This window comes from Balaenoptera borealis (genome assembly GCF_965194805.1).
Source record: "Balaenoptera borealis genome assembly, chromosome: 17".
NCBI lineage: Eukaryota > Metazoa > Chordata > Mammalia > Artiodactyla > Balaenopteridae > Balaenoptera > Balaenoptera borealis.
The window spans coordinates 32,107,392-32,126,807 of NC_138876.1; the positions used below are offsets into that span (position 1 = coordinate 32,107,392).

At 41.8% G+C, this 19,416-nt stretch overlaps 1 long non-coding RNA gene across 1 annotated transcript in view; it reads right to left on the minus strand.

The window, feature by feature from the left end:
- Nucleotides 1-1,071: 1,071 nt before the first annotated feature.
- Nucleotides 1,072-19,416, minus strand: part of LOC309615176 — a 34,905-nt gene continuing 16,560 nt past the window's right edge. Inside the window, exons 2-3 of the long non-coding RNA XR_014236591.1 lie at nucleotides 10,198-10,479; nucleotides 1,072-8,914 (exon numbers count right to left, since the gene is read on the minus strand). This is a non-coding gene — a long non-coding RNA (uncharacterized lncRNA). The remainder of the gene's footprint in view (nucleotides 8,915-10,197; nucleotides 10,480-19,416) is intronic.

Below are 19,416 nucleotides of genomic sequence, written 5' to 3' on the forward strand. Positions count from 1 at the left end.
ACAACTATACCATATGACCTTTAAGTGGACTTTTAATCTCCTGATCACATTTTTTCTTTAATGTTGTTCATTTGGAAACTCCCAGGTCTTTCTTAATTAAGCACCAGTCTTTCCCTCATCCCTTCCTTTGGATTTTTAACACTTGGTCCTAGTTATTCTGTGCTTTTCTGCCTACTTCCATAGACTGCAATGTTGTTTCAGGTTACTACGCTATCAACCTAATTCTTTTATTAAACTCTGTTTCAAAGTAGGGCTTACATTTTCCATTCCTATTCAAATCCTGACATTTTCTGAATCTAAAACATAAACTCTTTAATCACTGGTTCTCAGCTGGGGACAGTTTTGCCTCCCAGAGGACATTTGGCAATGTCTGCAGACATTTCTGATGGTCCCAACTGCAGAGGGGAGGGAGGGATGGGAGTGCTGATGGCATATAAAGGGGAGAGGCCAGGAATGCCACAAAATATCCAAAAATGCACAGGGCAGACCCTACCACAAAGAGTTAACCAGCCCCCATTATCAGAAGTTGAGAAACTCTGACTTTGCAGAGCTGCAGGAGGACCTAAGATCACAGGAGTCCTGTCAAACCTGGGTGTGCTGAGAAAATGCAAGTTTCTTCCCTTTGTGGCAGGGATTTCCACGTAATAGTCCAAGTGAATTGTCATGTGTCAGAAACTTCGCTTTTAAAGATTACTATTAAAATGGGCCTCTTCTTCCTTTAAAAGTCAAAACGTAGTCCAAACATAAGCTCACAAATACCATTTTTATGCAAATCAGAACCTTAGGTGTTTCACACTTTATTAAGAATTAGTTGACAACTAGCCAGGAACAAGATAGGATGCCAGCTGTGTGAAAAGAAGCCTTTAACTGCAGGAAGGTGTTATGCTTAGTGAAATAAGTCAGACAGAGAAAGACAAATACTGTAGGTTTTCACTTAGATGTGGAATCTAAAAAATAAAACAAACGAACAAATATAAACAAACAGAAACAGACTCACAGATACAGAGATCAAACTAGGGTTTATTGGAGGGGGGGGAAGGTAGGGGAGGGGGAAATAGGTGAAGGGGGTTAAAAGATACAAACTACTAGGTATAAAATAAATAAGTTACAAGGATGTAATGTACAACACAGGGAATATAGTCAATATTCTATAATAAGTTTCTATGGAGTATATTCTTTAAAAATATCATATTACTATGTTGTATACCTGAAATTAATATGTTATTATAAGTCAACTATACTTCAATTTTTTTAAAAAAGAAGGCTTTAACTGCAGAGGTGGGAAATAGCATATACATATTTGCTTTAGAGTTTTCCCTTGACAACGTTGAACTTTATCTGAGCCCTGTGTTCCCAGAAAGCGGCTACAGTTAAGAAATCCCCTCCAATGCTATCATGTTCCAAGAAAGGGCAGAGCACAAAGGATCGCCCTGCCCTAGCAGAGATTCTTCAGGACTCAGATAAGGCTCACTTGCTCCTACCTTTTCTCAGCACTCCTTGTTTACTTGCTTTTCTGTAAAACTCCAGGTTTTCTTTCTTTTCTTTGAGATAGTTCTCACTAGCGAACATTTCCCCTACTGTGATAGCCTAAATAAAATCATCTCCCAGGTAGTCTTTCATACCCTCCTATCTGTCTCCCTGTTGTTTCACTAATTTTAGGTGGCCAGACCTCAGGGCTGCTCAGAGGAAGACGAATATCTCCAAACCTCCTCCAGGCTATGGAGACCTCCGCTGAGAGAAAGAAAGGAGCTGGATTCCGCTTCTCCATCAGCCTTTCACGATGTCATGCAAAAGGCTGCTCTGGCAGATACTAGTCACTGAGGTGTTTGTAATGAGAGACCCACCCAAGTCCAAACTTTGGGCTCTCTCTTCTGTGAAAGGAAAATCAAAATGGAGTCAGTATTGTTAAGAACTCTCCCAAATGGAACCAGGAAGCCATTGAGGAAGTGCGACTTATGCATGTCTCAGCCTGGATGGAACCTGAATTTTGACCACTTTTTGTCTTAACATGGTCATCCAGAACGTCTGCCCAATGTTTCAGAAACTCAAGATACTTATCGGACCTTTACCCTTAAATAACTCATGGCAATCTATCCCTTCAGGGCAATCTATCCCTTCTAGTCTCAGGGTCAGTCATAATTCCTGCCAGACAACTTTAGCAACCTTGTGACTTCTGCCTTTATAATCCCTCGATTCTTTCTCTTCCCCAGAACTCCCGGTTTTAGTCAAACGTGTCTCCTGAATTACAATTCCTAAGACCGCCAAATAAAGCTCTTTTTCTCTGCAGCCTCAATACTGATTATTGTTTGACACTTCAACACCACTGCTGCTACCCTGCTGGGTTGGGGGTAGGCGTTAACAGGTAGGGCAGTTAAGACAGGAGCCCTAGGGGATAATCCATGGATGAGATGAAATGCCAGAATGGACCAACCTCCTCCAAGAGGTGTGAGGCATGCAGCGGGCTGGGTGGATGTCAGGGGAGGGGTCGGCTCCCAGAGGCTCATTGGCATTTGCCATCTTCCATGTGTGTTACACACGTCCCTAAAAGATCCTCCCAATTCACTCCCACCTAATCCCTGTGGTCTTTACCCTCTAATGCTCTCCTTCAAGTCTCTTTCTAGTCTTCATCCTTGCATAAACAGTAAATCCTACCTGCCCTGGGGCTTTCCCTTTTGATTCTCAAGAATACAGTTTGGATGTCAAAAGAACTGAAAGCTAACCTTTCTATCTTTACATTCGTCCATTGAAATCCCAATTTCCCCCTTAAAATCCCAATTCCCCCTAGTCTGCCTTAGATAGCCTAGGGAAAGGATCAGAAAGTGTGGGCAGGAAAATGAGAAAATCACAAAGATTAATACTAAGTGAAACCGTGATACTAATTCTTTCAGAGCTCAGTGACCATTAATCATTTACCTGATAAGTATTGGTAACCGGGAGGATATAATGTACATACAAATGAGAAGGATGAGGGAAAGATGATTCCAAAGTTTTGAGCCATAGCGACTGTGAGGATGGAAGGTGGTGACACTGGCAGAAATGGGCACGTCGGGAGGTGAGGTGGGTCTAGAAAAGATGAAAACCAGGCCTTGTTAGCTTGAGGCAATAGGAAGACATGTAAGTGGAAAGTCTTCTGCCCTGTGGGATACAGAGTTAGAGCTCAGGCAGTGGTTAGGACCACAGGTATTGTCTATGAAGGCTCTTGTTTAGCATCACGCATCAGTAGCAGTCGCCCAGAGATAATTAGTAAAGAGGGAGACATAACTGTTAAAAATCAAAAATCACCCACATATAAGAGGCAAGATTTAAGAAGAAAACTCAGCAACAGTGACAGCAGAAACTACAAGAAAATGAAAGAAGGTGTATTTTCACAGAAGTCCAATAAAAAATTTTTTTGTCAAGTTGGAGGAGACAGTCCCCAATGTCCAAATGCTGCAGAGAGGTCAAGATAGGTGAGTCTGAGGAAAAGCAATTGAATTTGGTCTTCAGAAAATCACCAGGGACCTCAGAGAATGGCTGGCATGGGGGACGTAGAGTGTTAATCAAACCTCTGGCCCTGCTCACCCTTACGAGCCTGGGAAGTCATCCAGGTAGTTTAGGAAGCTTCTGAGGGCATCATTATTTACAGGAGTCACCGTTAAACAACCTTCCTTTTTACCTAAGGGCAACTTTCTAAATAAAGATTTATATTCACAATTTGAATTTGAAGAGAAGTAAGTGTAATGATGGGAAAAGCACTGGATTTGAATTCCAAGTCCTTGGGTCAATTGATGTTCTGGTTCTGCCATCTACCAACAGTGAGAACTGGGCCAAGGCAGTCTCTTTGGTCCTTTATTTCTTCATCCATGGGAAGAATGGGGTTATTGAAGAATCAGTACTCAATAAGGTTGTTTTGGTTTGGTTTGGTTTTTACTATAGCACAATATATAAGGTATTTAATATATAGTTGTCACAAAAAATTGAGTCAAACTAGTCTAGAAACAGGAAAACTGAAGATTTTATTTTAAAATTCTGCAGTGAATGACAAAATTCCAAGTCTTCTAAGCTTGGAATAAATTAAATTAAATGTCTTTCATTAAGAGGTACAAACTTCCAGTTACAAAAATCAGTGAGTCACAGGGATGAAAGGTACAGCATGGGGAGTACAGTCAATAATAAAGGAATATCTTTGTATAATAACAGATGGTAACTAGACTCCTCGTGGTGATCATTTTGAAATGTACAGAAATATTGGATCACTATATTGTGCACCAGGAACTAACAGTGTTGTAGGTTAATTGTACTTCAACAAACTCATAGAAAAAGAAATCCGATTAGTGGTTATCACAGTTGGGGGATGAGGGAAAGGGGGATTTGGATGAAGGCAGTCAAAAGGTATAAACTTCCAGTTATAAGATACATAAGTACTAGGGATGTAATGTACAACACAATAAATACTGCTGTATGTTATTTATTAAAGCTGTTAGAGAGTAAATCCTGAGTTCTCGTCACAAGGAAAAAGGTTTTTTTTCTATTTCTTTCATTTGTATCTATATGAGATGTTGGATATTCACTAAACTTACTGTGATAATAATTTCATGATGCATGTAAGTCAAATCATTATGCTGTATACCTTACACTTGCACAGCGCTGTATGTCAATTATATCTCAATAAGACTGGAAGAAAAGGTAAATAAAATGAAGATGCGCTGCCCTTCACACACACAGTGTGCAGACCCAAAAGAGAATTAGATCCTTTGGGACAAAAGTCTACCTCTGACTGAATGATTTACTCCATGTTTTCCCCACTGGGGTCCCCAGCTTCTCAAGTGGGGTACACCCTCCACAGTGCAAGGAAGCATGCCCAAGGGTCCTAGACAAATTCACTGAGGCTGCCTGGAACATCAGTTATGTTCAGGTTTTGAGCAGGGATACAGGGTATTTTTATATTATAACACAAGGTAAATGAGATACACTATGGTATAGAATGCAAAATGTACATGATGTTTGAGACATAGCCCATGACTTCAAAGTAATTTCAAAATCATAGCAGGCCATTTGGGGCCACACAGGCCCAGATCGATGGACATTTTTTTAAACTCTTATTTGCTCTTATGTGTACTTCAGTGGGAAAGTTTGAATAGCACTATTACTTTGTTCCTTATTCTCTTTTTCACTGAAGACATAATTGTAAAGCCCACTTTACCTCTACTTAGGATTGATGTTCAGCTTTACCAGCTGACTTCTGTTCTCATTGTTAGTTGCCTATGTCACACCAATAGTTAAGTAACTTGAAGAGCTTACCTGACATGCTTGTTTTCGTTTTTGTCTTGTTCTCTTCTTTTATCAAATCTTGTAAATCTCTTTTAGAACAGGGGCTGTGCCTAACTTTTCTGGGGCGCCTGGGCAATGTCCACACCTATATCTTGCATGCAATAGGCACTCAATCAATTACATTGAACCAAACCAAAGACTGCAGAAGGCTAATTATTATCATTCATTTTAATAAGTAACATTATGAAACTTACTATTTATTAGTGGGTGGGGGATAGCAGGGGAGGGAGATAAATTAGGAGTTTGGGATTAATGGATACACACGACTATATATAAAATAGATAAACAACAAGGACCTACTGCATGGCACAGGGAACTATATTCAATATCTTGTAATAACCTATAATGGAAAGAGAATCTGTATATGTATAACTGAATCACTTTGCTGTACACCTGAAACTAACACAACATTGTAAATTAACTATACTTCAATTTAAAAATGGTAAAAAAAATGGAAACTTACTATTTAAAAGTACTATTTTAAAGCACACTATCTCATCTGATTCTCACAAGAACTTAGATAAGTCAAAACACAAGATACCAAGTCAAAACTAGAAACCATATTTCCAGAATGCTTTTCAATTAGACAATCAATCCAAAAATATTTACTGAGGACCTACTATAAGCTAGGCCCTCATCTGGACTTTAGGAAACATGATAGATAGATAGATGGTTACATAGAGGGTTAGATAGATAGGTAGATAGGGATACAGAGATATAAATATTCAGCACATCTCCCCATGGAGGAAGAACAGACATATAAAATAATTAAGTAATCAACAATTTACTAATTGCTGAAAGAAGTTCAGGGAGCCATGGAAGAAACACACAAGGAGGCTTTTATTAGGATTAGTGAATATTGGCTTCCCACCTGCTCTCTACAAAATCTCCCTTTAGGTGCCTCTCTTCTATTGCCCTGGGTCCATTTTATGTCAGGAGAAGAAAATGTACCTAGGAATGTGCTAGAGCTGAAGAGGAGCCAATTAATGGGAACAAATATTTGGCCGAAGATCTATTTAACTACTTAGCTTGTCTCACTGGGGGAGGACAAGTTTCAAATATAACCTTATCAACATAAGAATATGTTTCTTCTTTATTATCTTGGTTGCCATGGACTTGAATTTTGATGGGGCAATTTTCAGCACTTAAACACTTGATTGCTACTAATAACCAAAGTAATAGCACAACAGTGTTTAGGTTTAATTTATGGGTATTTAACATAACTTTAAGTATGGATTTCTCTAAAGGCAGCTGCTATTTTATTGGAGCTAACTTACAAGGACATCCTATCCTGCTGGAGTAATCACAAGAAATGCAAATGACCCCATACACTTATCTCGACCCTGCAGATTCCCTGTAATACAGAGCTTGATGACCATCAATTGCTAACACCAGTTTGACAGATGTTTCCCCCTGCGGTCTTGCTTTAGTAAGGCTTTGGTAGTGAGGACAAGCTAAATTTGATTTTTTTAAAAATCCCCGTCTTTTTAAATGAACCCTCTCAACCTTCATTTCCTCACTGCTTGTCTGCAGGTGGACAAGCGAACTTCTCCCGGAGTCCACCAGGGGCCGCTGTTCTGCAAGCAGTGACAGCAGGGAGGACTTGCCTTCCACCTCCAAGCAGGACGAAATTGCTGGTGGATGCAACAAAAATACTCCTTTCAAAATATGTTTTTCAACCTTGAAAACACTATGCTAAGTGAAAGAAGACAGACACAAAGATCCCATATTGTATGATTCCGTCTATGTGAAAGATCTAGAGTAGGCAAATCCTCCCTCACCCCACTCCCAACCTTATTTTTTGATTCACGTGAGGAAGCCATGTGCTTGAGAGGAAGGTGTATTGCCTTGAAATAAAGGATACTTAGATCATCATCAAGGCTGCACGAGGACCCCAATTTGTGTAATCTGGCTCGGGGGTCGCTTTAAAGTGAAGATAACAGCAGGACCTTCTGGGGTTGCCATGAGGGTTAGATGATTAAGTCTTCAATCCAAGTTATAGAGTAGTTTCCTTCTCCTCTGCCTGAAATTATTTTAGGATGAGCCTAGAAAGAGCTCAGGCTTAGACAGCAAATGAGTCTGATTTTGAATCCTGTGTCCCCCAGTTGTTAGCTGTAAGGCCTTGGGCAAACTCTTCAACCTCGTTCCTTCAGTGTTCTCATCTGTAAAATGGGGATAATAACCTTGCTTCCCATGAAGGCACTAGGAGCTGTGTACTCACCTATTACCTATCACCTATCCTCTGTGAAGACCTCTTTCAGTGGTCCCAGTCTATACTAATCCACACATGCTTCTAGCTTTCTTTCAAGGTCCATATTAAATATTGCTTCCTGTTCAAAGTTGTTTGATACCACCCCCTTTGTACCTTTTATCTCTTTAAACTTTCATCATCCTGAGTTGAGATGTCTTATATTTATCTCACTCTGCCCTACGTAAGAACTGCAGTGTGTCCTTCATATCTTCCCCATTCCTTCCTTACAGACAATTCTTAGTGCCTTAAGGTAAGCACACCATCGTACTCATCATGTACATGGCACCTGTAGATAGGGCTGCCTCACTGCACAACTCCAGGGCGGCATTCACATTGTAGTGTATGGGAACTGCAGCCTTTAGATTTGTACAGCACACAGACCTGCCCACAGTGATGTTGCGTATATAGTGGACTCTCAACAAGTATATGTTAGATTTTTTTCTTTTTTTATTGAAGTATAGTTACTTAACAGTGTTGTGTTAGTTTCAGGTTACATCAAAGTGATTCAGATATATATGGATATATATAGAGATATTCTTCTTCAGATTCTTTTCCGTTCTAAGTTATTATAAGATATGAATAGAGTTTCCTGTGCTATACAGTAGGTCTGTGTTATTTATCTATTTTATATATAGTAGTGTGTATATGTTAATCCCAACCTCCTAATTTATTTCTCCCCGCTGCTATCCACTTTGGTAACCATAAGTTTAAGTGTGTGCTAGATTAACCTCTCTCTTCCTCTTATTACTGATCTGTGTATCAGGAGTGTAGTCATGGAGCCCTTTTTCTAATGTACATTATGCAATACCGATCAAAATGGAGAAATCCTAGTGGACAGGAGAGAAAGAAGAGGATGGATCCTGGCCTTCTGGGCACCCCTACAAGACCACCCACCTCAGTAAGTCTTTGATGCACCTCCAAGGGACCCCTGGTCTAGATCATCTCTGCACTTGTAGGCAGAGCTGACATTCCTGCCTACTTCCTCGGTGTCCAGAGGGCAGTTCCAGGAGTGAATTTATGTGGCTCTGAGATGAGCCACCAAACGTCTGAGACGAGTTGGACTTGGATATAGACACTATCCTCCTCTTCATCATTGTCATCCTGAAGAAGAGGCATGGGGAATATGAGATGAGAGCTAGAAGGAAGCTCGAGAAATGATAATCCTGTGTGTAACATCAATAAAAACGTAACTGGCAACTTACCAAGAAATAAAACTGAAGGCCAGTATAAAGGAGACACAGGGGAAGGTCTTTGCTTTTCCATCTCAAGACTGCACCTCATTGGTGGTGGGATCCACATGTGCAGATGTGCCTGCTGAGTCTAGTGTGGCTGGATCATTAGGATTCCTTCTGGCTGCACAAAATGACAAATCCAACATCTAGTGGCTTATCTAAATCACACAACAACAAGTCAGGAGGTCAGCAGTGTAGGGCTGGTATGTCAGCTCCATTAAGCTGTTATGAAGGCGGACTTTTACTCAACCACCATTGACATATGACCTCTGTCCTCACCCCTGTCATTTTATGCCACAAATGGCATCATGTCTGGGTTCAATATAAAAATAAGGAGAATCAAGGCAGTTTCTCATCTCTTTTACCAAGAGGCCAAAGTCTTTTATAGGAGCCCCTAGAATACTTCTTGTCTTCTTCAGAATCCACAGCACATTCCTTTTAATACTCTTACTCAGGGCATCTCATCGTTTACAAATCCAAGCATCTGTCTTTTATTGAGCAACTACTATGAGCCAGGCATCCTGATAACCACTTCACATGCCTGATCTCATGTCTTCCTCTTTTCTTCCTTCAGCAATTATTTATTAAATGCCTACTATGCAAAAATAGTAAAACTTAGCCTAAGTGCCAGCGAACATGGTCAGTCGTGACCCAGAACATTTACATTTCTGAAGACTTTCACTCGTAAGAGCTAAGCCATGAATGAACTACAGGGCCTTCTCAGAGGTTTTCTATCCTGAGATAAGCCACAAAAGAAGGGGGAAAAAAAGCTAGGAACATTCTGTTAGGGAGGAGGTGTTGTTTTTCAAATTTTATTTTAATCAAAGACAAAACTTTCTGTTTTCAAAAACTGACGCAAAATGTATTTAATCAGAATTGTTGACAATCATATAACAATTTTACCTACATGTATCACTTTCTCACTTTATTCTGAGAGCCAGCTAATTGGAAAGCTCGGCTACTTTGCATATGCTTTACATTTGCAAAGAAAAATATAGAAAGACTCCAACATTGTTCATGTGGTTTTCCTCTGACGTACGTGCCAGGAAGTGAACAAAGCAGCCAAGGATTCTGCCCCTAAGAAGTCTATATTTGGTTGAGTATCCAAATTCTGGTTACATTTATGTACATTTTTATATAGAAAATATAATGTTATTATTATATATTCACACCTCATATATGTCACTAGTACTATTTATTAAAACACCCTAAATAATAATGTTAATTGACTGGACTCATCGATTTCCAAAGCACTTTCAAATGCATCCTGGCATTCATGTGTACTTCAACCACCGAGGCAAGTATCATTACTCTAATTTTACAAATGAAGAAACTGAGGCTCAGAGAAGATTAGGGTTGTCTTAGGATCAGGCAGCCAGTAATCAGGGGAGTGGAGATTTGTACCTGGATCTCCCAGCTCCATGTCCAGAGTTCTTTCTGTCTTCTCTTTTCCAAGGACACAAGCTGGAAGCTCCAGGTTGTCCCAATTTTACAAGTCCTGTCACCTTGTTCCCATAGATACGCTCATACTTGACTCATCAGGTAACCCAATTTTCAGTTCAGAAAAAGTGGTCGAAGTCTTGATTGCACATCCGGTAACGCTGACGACAGAGTCCTCAGGCAGTGTTCCCTCACAACAAGGAGAAGTGGCAGCAAGCTTTCCAAATCAAGCCACTCTTGTCAGAACTGGAAGAGGAAAAGGAAAAGGCAGCAATATTCCGGAGGCCATTTGCTCAGCTGGTTGATTTAGTCTGTTTATATTCCACTGACAGAGCTTTTTAAAGCTCTACTTGATGAACCTGGGTCACATATCTAAAGGAAGAAAATATCCTCTTCTTCCTCTCTGCCTCACCATGTCTTCCTACTGGCCTCATTTCATCAGTGTTGTCCTCTTTAGCAGGGTTTCTCAACATCAGTCCAATGGCCAGATCATTCTTTGTTCTTGGGGACTGTTCTGTGCACTGGAGGATGTCTCATAGCAACCTTGACCTCTATCTACTAGACTCCAGTAGTTCCCTTCCAGCTGTGATATTCAAAAATGCTTTAGATGGAACCGAATGTCCACTGGAGGGCAAAATCTCTCCCAGTTGGGAACACTGGTCTATGTATTATACAACTAGGAGAGAAGATAGGAAAGCACAAATATACTGGCTTATCTTAGTAAAGACAAAGGGCCGAGTGGCTCTCCCCCATCCACCTTGTCATGATAAGGCAACAACGTAAGGACTAAGATTTGAGCATCTACTGTACGCCAGGCACTCTTCTAATGCTTTGCTTTCTCTCATTTTTACCACATTCCTGCCAAGAGCATATTTCCAGACCTATATTCAAAAGTGAGAAGCAAAAAAAAAAAAAAATGTGTACAGAGTTTAGATAACTTGCCCTAAACTAGCTGAAAAGTGGCAGATCCATTTCAAATTCGGGTTCTCTACCTCTAAATCCCATGTACCTTCAAATATTCCATCTGACTCTAGCCAGTTGGTTCATTTCTGCTGCTTATCACCTCATTGTTCCTAAAAGCTGAGCGCCTTGCCCAAAGCCACGATGCTAAGAATGTCAGTGCTGGGATGCAAATGCTCTTTGCATGACCCAACGCAAGAGAAGCTATAAAACTTGGGCTCTGAGCTTTCTACCTCCCTTGCCTGTGGACAGCCCACCTGGGCATGTAACGAGAAAAGCAGCCAAAAAGAAGAGTGTTCTGTAGAGGTGAGAGCTCCGACTCTGAGGTCAGACAGGACTGGAACTAAATCCCATCTCTGCTGTTTTCCAAATGCATGAACTGAGCAAGTTGTCTCCCTCTCTTTGTCTTAGTTCCCTCACCTGTGGTTGAGTTGATTACATGAGGCAGTTCAAATAAAGAACCTCACAAGATGCCTGGTGTATAGGAAGAGTTCAAAACATGCTAGCTCTTATGATTAAATTTAGTTAATACTCCCTTTCTACTGAGTCAGGTTTATCATCAATGCTCCATAAAGCTGCTCAAAAATCCTTTACTCTATCCATGGGCTGCTCCTATTCACACTCTCCGCCATGGAAGTTCAATATTTCCAACCACTCTCTTCAAATCCCTGACTCCGTGCATACTGTCCCTTTCATTTAAGCCAGGCTGTGCCATTCGCTTCCCAACGCAGATGATGGCCACGTGAAGTATTTTCTCCTCCATCCCTTCCACTCTAAACATATTTGTTTGCAACCCCTTAGCAATAGATATCAATATCTATATATTTCCACGTTCCTCCTTTGATTCTTTCTTAGAGGCAAAATGACTCTCCTCTTCAAAACCAAACATACTCTCTTCCAGCTTCTAGAACTTCCATTAGCGAGCCCCTTCCTCCATTTCCTGTATCTTTAATCTCATCCTCTCCACTAGGTTTCTCCCCTTCATCAGCAAGTGCAGGAGCTAGGAGATTGGCCTTCAGACCAAATTTGCCTAGCAATCGTAATTTTTTACCTGTATTGTATGTTTTGGGGGGGGTGTTTTGTGAGGATATTCAGACTCTGAGGGAGAGATAAATCACCCCCCCACTCCGAGGCCACTCTCTATATAAACAAACCCCAGTCTTCTCGAAAGAGAAATGTGCATTTACTGTCCTAGTTGCCCCCCTCTCCTAGGCACCGCTCAATCTACTGCATTCTGTTTGCCATTTCTTACAGTAGAGAACATTTGGGGTAAATGTCTGGGTCACAGTTATCCCCTCAGTGACCCTGTTTGTCCTGCCCTGCTTTTTTGGGAGAAATTTCTCTCCATCCTGATCCTTCCTCACTGCAACATAGGAGCTGCCATCTTCTTACAGGAGCACATCAACTTAGTCCCAGTGATTATTATACGGTGATCCTATGGCCAATGAACAAGTCCCTGACCGCAGTGACTGGTCCAATGGGCAGCCAGTCACATGACCCAAATAAGACCAACCAAAAGCCTTCCCTAAATTTTTCAAACTAAAACTGCAAGGGAAAAGTTTTTTTCCTCTTTCGTGGTAAAACTATATGAGTGGGAAGCTGAATTTGCCAGTAGCTTGGTCCTCAAAGAGAAGTTTGCTAAGAGAATAAAACTGGCACACAGAGGAAAGCTGAGCTGAGAGACCAAAAGACGGCTCCGTCAGAGTTCCCGTGCGACCAGTCTTAGACCAGCTGCATCCCTGCCCTACCCATGTTTTGGTTACATAAGCCAGTAACTCTCCCCAAACTTTTTACATCCATTGTCCACTGAAAAAAAAATGCACAACCTAAAAGTTGAGAATTATGTTTTATTCCACGGACTTGCTGAGGACTTAAGCCTGAGACACAGCCTCTCAGATAGCTCGGAGGGACTATTCCGAAGAGGTAGGGTAGAAGCCAGGATATATAGGAGTTTTTGCAACAAAGATTAGGTAGTCGGAACATCAAAAAATTACTGCTAATTAAAGAAAACCAGACATCTCAAGTTAATAAGTTTAGCACTTTTCTATGTGTGGGAAGATGCAAGAGTCTGGGCTGATTGAAATTATTCCTTTGATAGGCACCTTAACTATCTAGGGCTAACATCCTGCTCTTCTCCATCCTGAATCCCCGCAGGGTGCACAGTTCGGGGGGCTGCAGTGGCTGGTGGCTGATGTCTACAACATCCTTTGTTTACTAGATGTGGCAAGCGGCATTCTTTATCCGCATCTTAAGCAAGTTTGGGTGGGTTTCTGCCACTTCTAAAGAGGAGAGCCTTGCTTCTCTCCTGGTTACTACTCTCTCCCCCTCCTTCTCCTTGTCCTTGTACTTCTTGACATGGAAATCAACACTTATTCTCGTTAATCTTTCACCTTCCATTCAGTACCAAACCGATTGACAATATGACTCCTGTCTCTACAACTCTATTCAAGTGGGACTAGCAAAAAAGATGAAAGACCTCCTAATTTAGAAACCCAATGGCCTGTTTTAGGATTTTATCCAATTTGATCTCAGCACGGAGTTAACACTATGTACCAACAAGTTTCTCCTAACCTACCTTTCCAACATGTCTGGATCTGACTGCTAGTTGGTCACTGCATCTCAAGCTTCTTCACAGGAAGTCCCACTCTGCCAACTTTTTAAGGTCTGGTGCATCCCGGAAGTCCACCATTAGCTCTCTCCGCACTTGACATATTCTCCCTGGAACATCTCATCTAAGCTCAACTTCTCTAAGACTTCTGTGTATAACCTCAGGCTTGATCTTTCCTCTAAGCATCAGATTGGCACAGTGAACATTTCTACCTGGATGTTCCACAGGCAGCCAAAAATAATCTCATCATCCAGTTCATGACACTGTAGCTCACCCCATTCACCTAATAAATATTTATTGACCATCTACTCAGTGCTAGACATTATTCTAGGTACTGTGGATATTTCCATGAACAAAGTTCTTACTCCAATGAACCCTGTATTCTGACTACGTACTTCATTCCCTTCTACTTTCTCTCCTTCCAATCTAATTGCTCATCATTCTGTACATATTTATTTCAGAAACCTATTCTAAATTCTGCCCCTCCTCCCATCACTACTGCCACTCTCATTCTCTCACCTTTTTTTTTTTTAAACAGCCTCCTGTTTGCCTTTGAGGATCTTCATCCTGCAATGTATTCTCCACACTGATGCCAGAATTTTCCTCATAAAGAGAAAAATTGTTTATTTTCACTCCTTTGCTTCAAAATCCCTGCTGGCTCACTAGCACTGGATGATAAAGTTCAAATTTCCTAATTAGGCACATATATTTCTACACAATCTGGTCAGAACCTAACTCTTCAAACTCATTAATGCTCCCCATCCTATACCCACCCCTCTCCATCCCAGCTGCAGCCAAGAGCCACCAAGCCTCTCATGCTTCTCTAAACAGCACATACACATCTTGACCCCTTTGCAAATACTGGGCCCCTCATTTGGAAATGCTCTCTTCTCCCCTTTCACCCCTTCCCTTCTTTCCACCTATTGATCTTTTTATAGCATTTATTCCCAATACTATAAAATGCCATCCCTCTGATCCAGCCCATCAAGCCATTGCTATTTTACCCCATCCTTTGGTTCTCAAAGCAGTTTGGTGATAACATGGTGCTTAGATTATCTTAAAGTGTGTTCACTTGCAAGTGTGTCTCTTCCACAAAACAATAAGCTCCCTAGGAAGGGGAACTGTGCCCCATCCCTTGTTGCATTTCCTACAACCTATATAGAACCTACATATAGCCCAGTGTATATGTCATCATAAGGAGGAGGAGGAGACTAGCTGCTGTTTGGCTACCATTCACTCAGTTTTGTTTCAGTTACAGTTTTAAGTAGCAGAAACTGTTATTACCAATTTCAGCATAAAGAGATTTATATCAGGTATTCAGGGGCTTCCGCAATTACTGGAAGGGCTAGGGGAGCGAACTCTAGACTAAACTTCCAGGAACAACTCCCAGCCCCCAGAATCCCCATAATAAGGAAAGTGGACCCTGCTGCTGCAGAAAGCCACTCCTTCGGGGAGCTGTTCACAGCTGTCACCTTGTCTCCGTCACAGTCTGTGTCAGCAAAGCGGGCACTTTACCTCCTGCAATCTCTCTCTCTCTCTCCCCTTAACTCTGTTCCATATTCAAATCTTATTTGGGTGCATGTAGTTGATGGAACTGAAATCAAATCCAGAACTTTAGCTGCAAGAGAGTCTGAGAAATTTCCTTTTCAGCTTTCCAGCCTCTGCAATGAGGGGGTACCGCATAGGGCGTTAGGAGTGGATGTTGAATAGCCAATCCATAGTATCCACGAGTATCTCCTATGTGGTAGGCACTTTGCCAACTGGGTAAGGCAGGTACTATACCTCCACTTTACCAATGAGGAGACAGAGGCTCAGAGAGAGTAAGAACTTGTCCCGGATGACATAGTGCATAGGGGTGGGCTCTAATTCAAAATCAAATCTGCCTCATTCAAGATTGTGTTCTTTCTACCACTCTAGTTATTTACAAGTGCCTTAGTTAGTAGCATCTCACATAGGTTTAAAGTAAATTAAACAATAAAACAACAGAAATTTAACAAAGTGTATCCCTTGTTGTTGCCATCTTGTTACCATTACCCTAGATCTCCGGGAAGATGTGTTTGTGGTAGAAATCTTTGCCTTTTTACTAACGTCTAACGACAGGTTTGGGTAAGTGTAAGGTTGCATGGAGCCTGGTAAGAAATACCATTTTTCACTAAAAGTTCCTGGATTCCAAATATAGACTGAGTGCCAGTGACTCCTGAAAGCAGCTAACCTTATTTCTTGTCACCTTGTTCATGTTCTAAAGCACAGCACACTCCCATTCTGACTCAAGTCAATGCAAAATTACCCAAATCAGCACCAGTATCACATGAGGATGGATCTTCTGCCTCCACACTAACTGTCTTTTCTGTGGCTTCCTGAGTCATTTATTGATCACTTTCAGAATTAGGAAAATCAGTTGAGTTGACTGATCTCAAACAAGTTAAGCAAGAGAAAATTCTCAGAAATATTTCAAGAGCTGAGCTCAAATAGGGCTACTTAGCTAGAGAAAAGCTGAGAGCAGCAACAGACAGGTCACCCCCATAGTGCTGTCATATCACTACTCAAGGCAACTGAGTGAAGATCTGGAGAGTCAGTGGAACCCAAAGAGAGAGCTCTAAAGGGTGCATGACCAGAGGGTGAAACTGGGTCCTTAGTCACAAACAGAAAGCCAGGCTCTGAAGCATGTAGGAGAACATGACAGTGTGTGTGTGTGAAGAAAAGCACTGGACTAAGGCAAGAAACCTGGTACCCAATACTTTTTGCAAAGGCCAAGGTAGACCCAGGTAAGGAATCAGTGTTGATATGTGGTGTAAGGGCCAGGGTTTCATTCAGATGGTTCCCTGGAGCAGCCAGCAGTAGGAAATACCAATAGAAGGATAGAAATCTATCACCGAGGTTCAAAGCCAGAGAGTCCAAGTTTTGTCAATAGTTGAAGGGACATGGGAAAAGCTATAAACTGGAGACACCAAAATAAGGGGATCAGAGGTTAAATAGAGACTGTAATGCAACCAGGAGGAAAGGTAAGGACTGAATTAAAGCCTGGGGTGATTGAGAAATCATTCCATTTTCAGATTACCAGAGGCTCATTTATATTGATTATTGCATACCTGAATTATTGTCCTGTCTTTGCAGTTTTTTCCCTCCGAATCCTAATTCGGAAAAATGTCACGCTCTGATAACATCCTCCTCTCCTTCCAGTGACCTGCACAACCAGCTTCACTATACCTGTTCTGAGACCTCACCAGGATCTTCAACAGCTCTCCCATCTTTATTGATTCTATATCTTTCAATCACCCCCTTGTCCACATACTCAATATCCTTGCTCATTTGTCCTTTCTTCATCCACTCTCCTGTCTAACTTCCATCTGTGGCTGAGTCCACCTCACTGCCTCTTTCATGCCTCTCAGAGGATCCAGACAGGGAAACTACACAAGTGGAAAGACTGGTATCAACAAATATTCATAGTCAACAAACTTAGATGGGTGCCCAGAAAAAAATCTGAGATGGGGCCAGGCATGTATGTTTAAAAGCTCTACGGATGATTCTGATGTGACAAGAAGACCTCTTGTCGTACAGAAGTTGCTCTCTCCCTGTCTGTCTGTCTCTCCCTCTTTCTTTTTCTCTACTTCTCTCTCTAAAAAAATTATAAAAATCTGAGCTCCTAATTGTGTTATTAATCTTTATCTGAAGATAAGCACATGAGGAAGACAACTTGTGAAAAAGAGAATGACAGTCCCCCAAGCAGCATCCAAAAGCCCTGGGGGGGTGGGGGGGGGCGTCCTTGGACAACCAGCACCCTGGAGCCTGTGGGACGGAGCACCAGCAAGAAGGAATACCAGCTCAAAGTGCACTACCAGAAGGAAGATCTACAGGATCCCAATCGACCCAATCAACGGGGCCATATTGTAACCAAGTAGGACCCTATGGGGCCTTCTCGGGTTAGAGCCCTCTCCCATACACTCTGCTCTAGCTCCTCTCTGAAGTACTCAGATAATAGTATCTCATACATATTTCCTGAGTTTTTCACACCACCAGAGGACTTCCCCAGTGGTCCAGTGGTTAAGAATCCATCCTGCAATGCAGGGGACGCCAGTTCGATCCCTGGTCAGGGACTTAAGATCCTACATGCCGCAGGGCAACTAAAGCCCGCGTGCTGCAACTACTGAGCCCGCACACCACAACTAGAGAGCCCTCTCGCTGCAACTAATGAGCCCGTGCGCTCTAGAGCTTGTGTGCCACAAGTAGAAAGAAGCCTGCGCACTGCAACAAAGAGCCCACGTGCCACAACGAAAGATCCCGCATGCCTCAACTAACTAAATAAATAAATAAATAGTTTAAAAAAATAAATAAATAGAAACCACTGCCAGATGGAAGAAATTAACTACTTGATGATCGTGAGCATGTAGCCCCCAGACCTACAGATGCCTAAGAATTGATAATGGTTAACTGCCCTGTTACCTCAACATCAACCAATCAGAGAATTGTGCACAAGCTGATCATGTACCCTGAGACACCCCTCCCTCACTTTGCCTTTAAAAAGGCTTTGCTGAAACCCTTCAGGGAGTTCAGGGTCTGGGGGGGCAAGAACCACCCGATCTCCTTGCTCGGGCCTGCAATAAACTTTTCTCTGCTCCAAACTTCGACATTTTGGTTTCTTTGGCCTCGTTGTGCGCTAGGCACATGGACTTGCGTTAGGTAACAATTTGATCGTTGTGTCCTCTGGGTAAACCACTCAGCCATGACCAGCCCAGACTCGAAACTACAAGGTGAGGACGGAAGAAAATATTGCTAGAAAGTAGATAAGATCAGTGCATATTGGGATTTAACAAGCATTGATGACACCCAGCCTAGATGGCATCCTCTGAGGAAAGCAGCTTAGGCAGAGTCTCTTCAGAACAGAGTGGAGCCGAGAGAGTCAGAGCCTGGCTCATTACATCTGTCCCCAGAGCAGTTCCACTATATTCTGAAGAGGAAGATATGGTAAAAAGAACTGAGCACAACTAAGAATAGACACAAAATGCATATCCTAACCTGAACTGGATTAAGCCAATGGTCAGATAAATGCCAAGGATTTGGACTGAGGGAAGGGCCTTCTGGGATGACTTTGAGACCAACAGGCTCATACTTTGAAGAGAAGGTGGAAGAAACATTTGGCAAAGTCTGAGAGGAAAGCAGAGAGCTCTCCACCTCCCAGTGAGGGGCCTTGAACCCCCATGGTCCGTCCCTGTTTCTAGCACTATTTTTAGGGATTTAGATGAAACCTGAGCCTTTCTCAATAAGTCAACCAGACCCCTCTCCACCAGCACCAATCATTATGTCAGCTTTTGAGATTGTGTGTTCATAGTCTAATACATTCAAATTTTTCTGTAGCAGATCCAACCTACTTTGGGGAGATTAGTTCTAACAATTTAGATCTGTTGACAACAAAAGTCAAAAGACATTTTGCTTCTAATCCATGATCAATAACCAAACTCTAGCACCATCTACCATACCATTGCTACCATTTTTTGAGCCCACCTTTGTGCCAGGCTCTTTACCTACATTATCTTATTTAATCCTCACAACAACTTTATGAAGTAAGCACAAGTATTGTTTTTGTGTTTCAGATGAGGAAATTAAGTAACTTGCAAAAA